The sequence below is a fragment of the Elephantulus edwardii genome, unplaced genomic scaffold (genome assembly GCF_000299155.1).
Source record: "Elephantulus edwardii isolate Elephantulus edwardi_28Jun2011 unplaced genomic scaffold, EleEdw1.0 scaffold00335, whole genome shotgun sequence".
In the NCBI taxonomy this organism is placed as follows: domain Eukaryota; kingdom Metazoa; phylum Chordata; class Mammalia; order Macroscelidea; family Macroscelididae; genus Elephantulus; species Elephantulus edwardii.
Genome location: NW_006400085.1, coordinates 616,541 through 625,271, shown reverse-complemented (window position 1 = coordinate 625,271; position 8,731 = coordinate 616,541). Strand labels below are relative to the sequence as shown.

Sequence of the window (8,731 nt, the reverse complement as noted above, 5' to 3'; positions counted from 1 at the left end):
TCATTGTTGCATTTTTCTCCCTGCCCACCCCTCTACCCAGTTTGCTCTTCTCTTTGAAAAGTAAAAATTTTCATTGGTATAGAATTCCCTCACCCCTGCCCCGAGTACACTCCACTATGCTACCTTCATTCTGGACTCTTGTCATAACCATAATATCCTATCATATATCTCTTTCAAACAGTTCTCTCCCTCTTCTACCTACAGTCCTTCAGATCTTTACTGGTCAGCAGTTTAACCCTACAGGAATCTTGCCTCACTGTAGCCGTCTTTATTTTGAAGTTTATTGTCCTTCTTGGTTTGCAAAACAACAAAGCTAGGTTCATGACCTGAAGCCGTTTTTATGAGGGCTGGGGGGCATGGCAAGTAGGTGCCTCCCTAGAAATTCAGTGTACCAGCTCTGTTAATGAATCTTTCGCCTGATTGCAGCAATCTCTCTGAAAACCTATTGTCCTCTTTGGTCTCTGGGCTGCCCTCAGTGTTGACTAAGTATCCAGACTAGAGCTGTCTCCCTTCTGGGGAATTATGGACCTCTCAATCCCCAGCACCCTAATGTGTTAGCTCAACGGGTGAGTCTCTCATCTGATTGCAGCCCCCTCTCTTTAAGACCTTTATCTTCTTTGATCTATGGGCTGGTCCTATGTTGTTGTTGTTGTTGTTATGTGCCATCGAGTCGCTTGCGACTCATAGCGACCTTATGTACAACAGCTCTAAACTCGGCTCTGTCCTGTGCCAATCGCACCGTCTCTGACACTCCCATCCCAATTATCCCAGTCACTGAATCAATCCACCTCATAGAGGGCCTTCCTCTCCTGTGCTGTCCCACCACCCTCCCAAGCATGATGTCCCTCTCCAAGGACCGGTCTCCCCTCACAACATGTCCAAAGTATGTTAGACAGAGCCTCAGAATCCCTGCCTCCAAGGAGCCACCCGGTTTAACCCTTTGCAGGACAAATCTGTTTGTTTTCCTAGCAGTCCATGGTATTCTCAATACTCTTCTCTAGCACCATAGCTCAAAGGCATCAATTCTCCTTCTATCTTCCTTGGTCATTGTCCAACTCTCTGATGCATAACAGGTGTTTGGGAAGACCAAAGCCTGTATCAGACGCACCTTAGTCTCCAGAGAGACACCATTGCTCTTCAGTACTTTGGAGAGGTCCCTAACAGCAGACTTTCCTATGCCAATGTGCCTTTTAATTTCCTGGCTGCTGGTGCCAAGACTGTTGACTATGGAGCCAAGCAAACTAAAGCTGTGTACAATCTCAATCTCTTCACCATCCATCCTGATGCTGCCAATTGGTCCAGTGGTGAGAATCTTTGTCTTCTTGACATTGAGCCTCAATCCATATCGTAGGCTGCAGTTCTTGACGCTCTGCAGCAGGCGCTTCAGGTCCCCTTCAGTTGCAGCAAGCAGGGTTGTGTCATCCGCATAACGCAGATTGTTGATAAATCGTCCACCAATCTTGACCCCACATTTCTCCTCATAGAGCCCAGCCTCCCGGATAATCTGTTCTGCATATAGGTTGAAAAGGTATGGAGATAGGATGCATCCCTGGTGTACGCCCTTCCCAATTTTGAACCATGCAGTGTTCCCTTGCTCTGTTCTGACGACTGCCTCCTGGTCCAAGTATAAGTTTCGCATTAGAACGATCAAGTGTTCTGGGATTCCCATTCTTCTCAGAGTCAGCCATAGTTTGTTATGATCTACACAGTCAAATGACTTTGCATAGTCAATGAAACACAGATAGACATTCCTCTGGTATTCCCTGCTTTCAGCCAAGATCCATCTAACATCAGCTACAATATCTCTAGTACCACGACCCCTTCTAAACCCAGCCTGGACTTGTGGTAGTTCTCTGTTGATGTGCTGTTCCAGTCGTTTTTGGATAATCTTCAGTAAAATCTTGCTTGCATGTGAAATCAGTGAGATTGTTCTGTAGTTTCCACATTCTGTTGAGTCATCTTTCTTTGGGATAGGAACAAATATAGATCTCTTCCAGTCAGTTGGCCAAGTGGTCGTTCTCCAGATTTCTTGGCACAACTTGGTGAGCACATCCAGGGAAGCATCTGTTAACTGAAATATGTCAATTGGTATACCATCTATTCCTGGAGCCTTATTTTTTGCCATTTCCTTCAAAGCAGCCTGAACTTCTTCTTTCATCACCATAGGCTATTGCTCATATGTTGTTTCATGAAATTCTTCTGTGTCTTCCAATTCCTTTCGATACAGTGACTCAGTATATTCCTTCCATCTTCTTTTAATACTTCCTGGATCATTTAACATTCTGCCGAAAGCATCCTTGATTATAGCAACTCGAGGTTTGAATTTGTTCCTCAGTTCCTTGAGCTTAAGATATGCTGAGCGAGTTCGGCCCTTTTGATTTTCTGACCCCAAGTCCTTGCACATTTCATTGTAATATTTTGCCTTGTCATCCCGTGCTGTCTTTTGAAATCTTCTATTCAACTCCTTAGCATCTTGAATTCTTCCCTGTGCTTTGGCTTCTCTGCGCTCCAGTGCAATTTTCAGAGTATCTTCTGACATCCATTTTGGTCTTTTCTTCCTCTTCTGTCTTTGCAATGACCGTTTGCACTCTTCCAGGATGATACCCTTGATATCGTCCCACAACTCATCTGGCCTTCGCTCATTAGTGTTCAAAGCCTCAAACCTGTTTCTGAGATGGTTCTGAACCTATGGTGGGTGGTAATATATCCTGCCTTTCTAGCTTTTGAAAGAGGTCCTGGACAGCCAATTAGCCCAGTGCAAAACAACTTTTTTATTTCTTTTATTATTATTATTTTATTTATTTATTTTAACTTTTGCTTTCTTGATTTCTGTTTCAATAGATGCTGGTTGTGGATCCAAGTAAAATTAAATCCTTGACTAATCTTTTCTCCATTTGTTATGATGTTGCTTGTTGGTCCAGTGTTAGGGAGCTGGGTTTTCTTTATGTTGATGTGTACCCTGTACTGAAGGCTGTAATCTTTGATCTTCTTCAGTAAATGTTCATGTCTTCTTCACTTTCATCAAGCAAGACTGTGTCATCTGCATAATGTAAGTTGTTTATTAATCTCTCTCTAATTCTGAAAGGTATTAAATTTACTACAATTGTGAAAAGAGAGAGTATAAAAGCTTACTATCAACAGGTGGAGCAAGGTTAGGAGCTGACTGTAGAACAAATCATCAAAAGTAAGGGGGTTTGTTTGTTTTTATTATACTACTTTATTTACAATATGAATTTTTAAACTGAAGTTGAGTAAAATTAAATCAAGCTCCTGGATGCCAAAATACAACCTTGAGCTTATCCCTTCTGAACTTAAAAGTCATCTTCAGAATATATCTGATGAATTGAGTGCTAATGACCAGAAGAGTTGTGTTATGACAAGGACATCACACATGAAGAAAGAAAACAAAAGTTTTTAAAAACACTGTAAATAAAAAGTGAAAGCAAAATAAAAAAAAATATATCAAAATGGATGTCAGAAGAGTCTCTAAAACTTGCTCTTGAATGAAGAGAAACTAAGTAATGGAAGAAATGATGAAATGAGAAAGCTGGAAAAAGATTTCAAAAGGAAGCTTGAGAAGGAAAAAACATTTGGGTTTCCACATTCTTGCAATAATAGATAATTCTGCTGTGAACATAATGGAAAATTTATTTGGCAACACCTTCTCAAACAAGGATGTCATAACAAAAGTTTACAGAATTCTAAAGGCCATCCAAAAGAAAAAGACTGAAAACCCAATTATAAAATGGTCAAAAGATACGGAAAGATTTTTCACAGAGGAAGACATCTGGATGGTCAAAAGACACATGAAGAAATGCTCTAAATCACTGGTAATAAGAGATATGTAAATCAAAACCACAATGAGTTACCACCTCATCCCAGTAGTAGTGGCACATTTTAGCAAGAAAGGAAGCAATAACTGTTGGAGAAAATGTGGAGAGATGGGAACTCTCCTATACTGTTGGTGAGATGTAAAATGGTACAACCACTTTGGAAGACAGTTTAATGGTTCCTCAAAAAATTGAACATAAATATTTATATTACTAGGAATACACTCTACACGAATTAAAACTGAGTCACTTTCAATCCCTTATATGCCTTGACTTTATTTTATTTCTTCTGCCAGTCTCTGGAAATGTTCCTTTATCATGGCATTAATTCTGTACACTCGTGGTATTTCTCCTTCTTCGTATATTAATCCTTATTAGATTTCTCTTTTCCATCTATTACTTAAATTATGCCAGTTCTCAGTTTTTGTTCTCATTCATTTTCCCTTAGCAATTCTACCACTCTGATAATCACCACCTGATGCCTAAGACAGGTATCTCCAAAATGTATCCCCAGCTTAGATCTTTTTCTAAAGTCCCAGACAAACATAGACATTCAATTGCCTGGTAAACAACTCACATTAAGATCTTAAAGGCATCTTAATGTTACTTTATGCACAGAAGTACCTTCCCTTCTTGCCACCTTTTCCTTACTCATTGAATGGTGTTATAGCCTGAACAATAAATCAAGGAATTGTTGATTCTTTTACTCCTTCATTTTCTGGTTCTAGTCACTTTCTAGTTTCTTCACTTTCTAGTAATTAATTTTGATGACAACACTATCTTCGTAGTTATCCACACCAGGACTTTATTAATGGTAACAGATATTTATGTGTCCCATCCCTACCTCTCTTCCTTCAGATTTCTTTTTAAATTATACTTTATTCTTAGTCTGATTGATTTCCACTATACTTACAACACATTGTCCCCAGTCTGTGCTTTCAAGAAGAGATCCAACTATTCAGATCGCTCATTATGGCTCACACTTCATCTTATCCATGGAAAATACAACTGTACTCACGTCTAAAATACTTCTTCTTTTCTTGTGACAGGTTCCATCTCTCCATTCCCTAGAAAATAGTGCTGGATCTCTTAGGGCTAGGGTAGTAGATTGCCAGGGCTTGCCCAGATTTGTAGTCTCCCTGAATCTATAAAAACAATTTCCTAAAGACGCACATTTATGACAAGCACCTGGCAATGTTCAGGAGTATTTAACTGAGTAAGAGTAAACCACAAGAAGGAAAGAAAGTAGAAAGGCTGGAAGAGAAGAAGCAGACAGGAAGAAAGAGAAAAAGGAACAGAGGAAAGAATTCTATGTCTGATAATCTCAGAAAAACATTAATATAATAACTATTAAAAATCAACATCATACTGAAATACAAATTCCACATAAAGTAATCTTATAAATAAATTATGCATAATTAGCATTAAAAAACTTTGCCGTACAGCGATGGGAATGTTCTTAAGTGTATCTAAATTCTAATTCATTATTTCTGGATTATCTTTAAGTGAAGAGGCCCTCAATAATCTAGGAATAAAGCCTTCAATTGGTATTTAACTCCTCTGTTAAAAGCTGTTTCACTAGTACGTGATTATCCATTTCATTAGTACTTGAACAGTGCTTATTCTTTATTCCCATAATAACTACAGTAAGGATTTCTTTTTTAAAAAATCTAATTCTGGAAAAAATGATCCAGAATTAAAGTACACTTAAACATTTCTTTTCCATTGTTAACTTTTCGAGGATGCATCAGACTGTTTTCCATAGTGGTTATATCATTTTACATCCCCATCAGAAGTGTATGAGAGTTTTGATCTCTCCACATCCTCACCAGCATTTACTGATGACTGTTCCGTTGAAATTTGCTATTGTTGCTGGAGTGAGGTACTATCTCATTTGTTATTTTGATTTTTATTTTCTAAACAGCCAATGATTTTGACAATTGTTTTTCATGTGTTTGTCATCTGACTTTCTTCTTAAGTGAAGTATCAGTCTTGTGTCCATTTTGTGATTGTCAAAAACCATTTAACTCAGCTTTTCCACTACTTAGAATATACTAAAAAATATCAGAACTGGAATACAAACAGATGATAGCTTAGATAATAATAATAATAATAGATGATAGATAGATAGATAGATGATAGATAGATAGATAGATAGATAGATAGATAGATAATAGGTAGATTTAGCTTGTATTGTGATAGTCTGAGTCCTTAATTTGTTTATAGATAATCCAAAGATAATGGATTCATTCAGGTTATGTCCTGTTGTCTAATTAAGTAGATAGGCAACTGTGTAGACAAGGACAAGGGCTGTATGAAAACTTGAGCATCCATGTGCTTTCCAAAGGCTGAGTTATGCTTTAGATTAATTTCTTCCAGAAGTCTTTATTTGAAAAAGTTTTTAGGGTGGTTGGGATGCTATTTTTGTTCTTCATGTCAACAACTTTTGATTGGTTCATTTATATTTTATTACAGTGAAATCTGTGAAGCCTTATTAAGCTGCAGCTGAAAGACATTGTTCTTATTGTTACTTTCTTCTATTCATTAAGTTGACATACTGTGTTTCATTCTGTGTTACCTCTTGTTTCTTGATGGGAAAATGTCCACATTCCTCATGCAGCTACCCAAGGTGGTGTTAAAAAGATAAAGATGGATTTTTCTCAGTGGAGCCGCGGCAGCAGTGGCTGTGCTCTTGGGGTCTCTGAGTTATCCACTGCCATCCTCATCGCTGTGGTGACCCCTGCACCTGCCGTAAACATGATTGAACGGATGACCCTTCGTGGCACCCTCACAATGGCTGGGTGACCCAAATTGCGACCACACCACAGTTTCCAGACATGATACTGTCCGCCTGGCGAGATAAGACCATCATCATGTGGAAGCTGACCAGAGATGAAACCAACTATGGCATCCCTCAGTGTGCTCTCCGTGGTCACTCCCATTTTGTTAGTGATGTGGTCATCTCCTCTGATGGCCAGTTTGCCCTTTCTCGTTCCTGGGATGGAATGCTACACCTCTGGAATCTCACAATGAGTACTACCACACGTCGATTTGTAGGGCATACAAAGGATATGCTTAGTGTGGCCTTCTCTGACAACCAGCAAATTGTCTCAGGATCCAGAGATAAAACCATCAAGCTATGAAATACTCTAGGTGTCTGCAAGTACACTGTCCAGGATGAGAGTCACTTGGAGTGGGTGTCTTGTGTCCGCTTCTCACCCAACAGCAGCAACCCCATCATCATCTCAGGTGGCTGGGACAAGTTGGTCAAGGTGTGGAACCTGGCTAACTAACTGCAAGCTGAAAGCCAACCACATTGGCAACACAGGCTACCTGAACACTATGACTATCTCTCTGGATGGATCGCTCTGTGCTTCTGGAGGCAACTATGGCCAGGCTATACTGTGAGACCTCAATGAAGGCAAGCATCTCTACACTCTAGATGGTGGTGACCTCATCAATGCCCTGTGCTTCAGCCCTAACCACTACTGGCTCTGTGCGGCCACAGGCCCCCCTATCAAGATTTGGGACTTGGAGGGAGAGATCATTGTAGATGAACTGAAGCAAGAAGTTATCAGCAACAGCAGCAAAGCTGAACCACCTCAGTGCACCTCTCTGGCCTGGTCTGCTGATGGCCAGACTCTGTTTGCTGGCTACACAGACAATCTGGTGCGAGTGTGGCAAGTGACCATTGGCACTCGGTAGAAATTTATGGCACCACTTTGGAAATAAAAAGTTTGGCTTGAGGGGGGAAAAAAGATAAAGATGGTAACTCATTTCATATGAAGGGGAAGTTTTCAAACTCTTTCCAATTCTGTGTTCATTTTATTAAACCTGAACGCTTGCCAAAAGGGACTTCAAAGTTGATTGTAGTGATGATTTAAAAAAATAGATAAGAGACTGAGAAGACTGTGAATAGATCTATTCTCATGAAGTTATCAGTGGTTCCTACCTAGAGAAATTGCATAAACAGACTATATTTTCACAAAGATTGCAACTCAGCAGGTATACCAGAGTAATATCTGTAGAACTAACTCATATAAAAATCAATCTCCAACTTTCCCTTTATGAAATTCAGACTCTTGGTGATAAACTCATTAAATTTCCAAGCTACAATAGTTAAAGAGATATGCTCTAATTCGTTCTGATGTCTCCACATAACCAATATGTGAATCAAACTAGGCGGATTCTATGTTTGTGAATGATGTAAGTAAAGTATCAGACAGGAAATTTGCCCTTAAACATAACCCCACAACTGACTCTTAGGACACTAGTAGGAAGGACCACAAGAAAAAAGCAATTCTGTGTTGAAGACTGGAAATGTTGTGCAAATCCAGCAAAGGGAGAAAGGTGTTAAAAAAAGAGAGCTACATGAAGAGGTGCAATGTGAAACTGAAAACTGAAGAGAGCTCTAATGCTCTAGTAGGTAACAAGTTGTGCTACCAACCCAAATGTTGTTGTTGTGTACCGTTGAGTCAGAACTGACGCTAGCTGACCCTCCAGTGAGTTTTCAGAGGCAGGAGGAGGAGATAGTCTATCTTTCTCCCACGGAGAAGCTGGTGGCCTGGAACTTCATGCCATTAGGATTACCGCACAGCTTCTTGCCAAAAGGCCACCAGAGCTCCGTAACCCAAATGTAGGTGGTCCAAATAAACCAGCTGCTCCATAAGAAAAAACCATGAGCAATGTCCACCCCTGCTATAGCCTCTGAAACCCCACTGGGTCAGCTATGAGTCAGTTCCAACTTGACTACAGTGACTGAGTGAGTTGACAGTTGCATAACATTTTAACATATAAAGCAAAAGTTGTTGAATATTTGTGACATTTTGCAGCCTGCATGGGTGAACCACAGAGGCATGAGTTAACATAGTTAATGGCAGAGAATACGTGTGGATATAACT

The 8,731-nt window shown here is 39.8% G+C and overlaps 1 pseudogene; it reads left to right on the top strand.

The window, feature by feature from the left end:
• The first annotated feature begins 6,536 nt into the window (after positions 1-6,536).
• Positions 6,537-7,535, top strand: LOC102849467 (annotated as a pseudogene).
• The last annotated feature ends 1,196 nt before the right edge of the window (positions 7,536-8,731 follow it).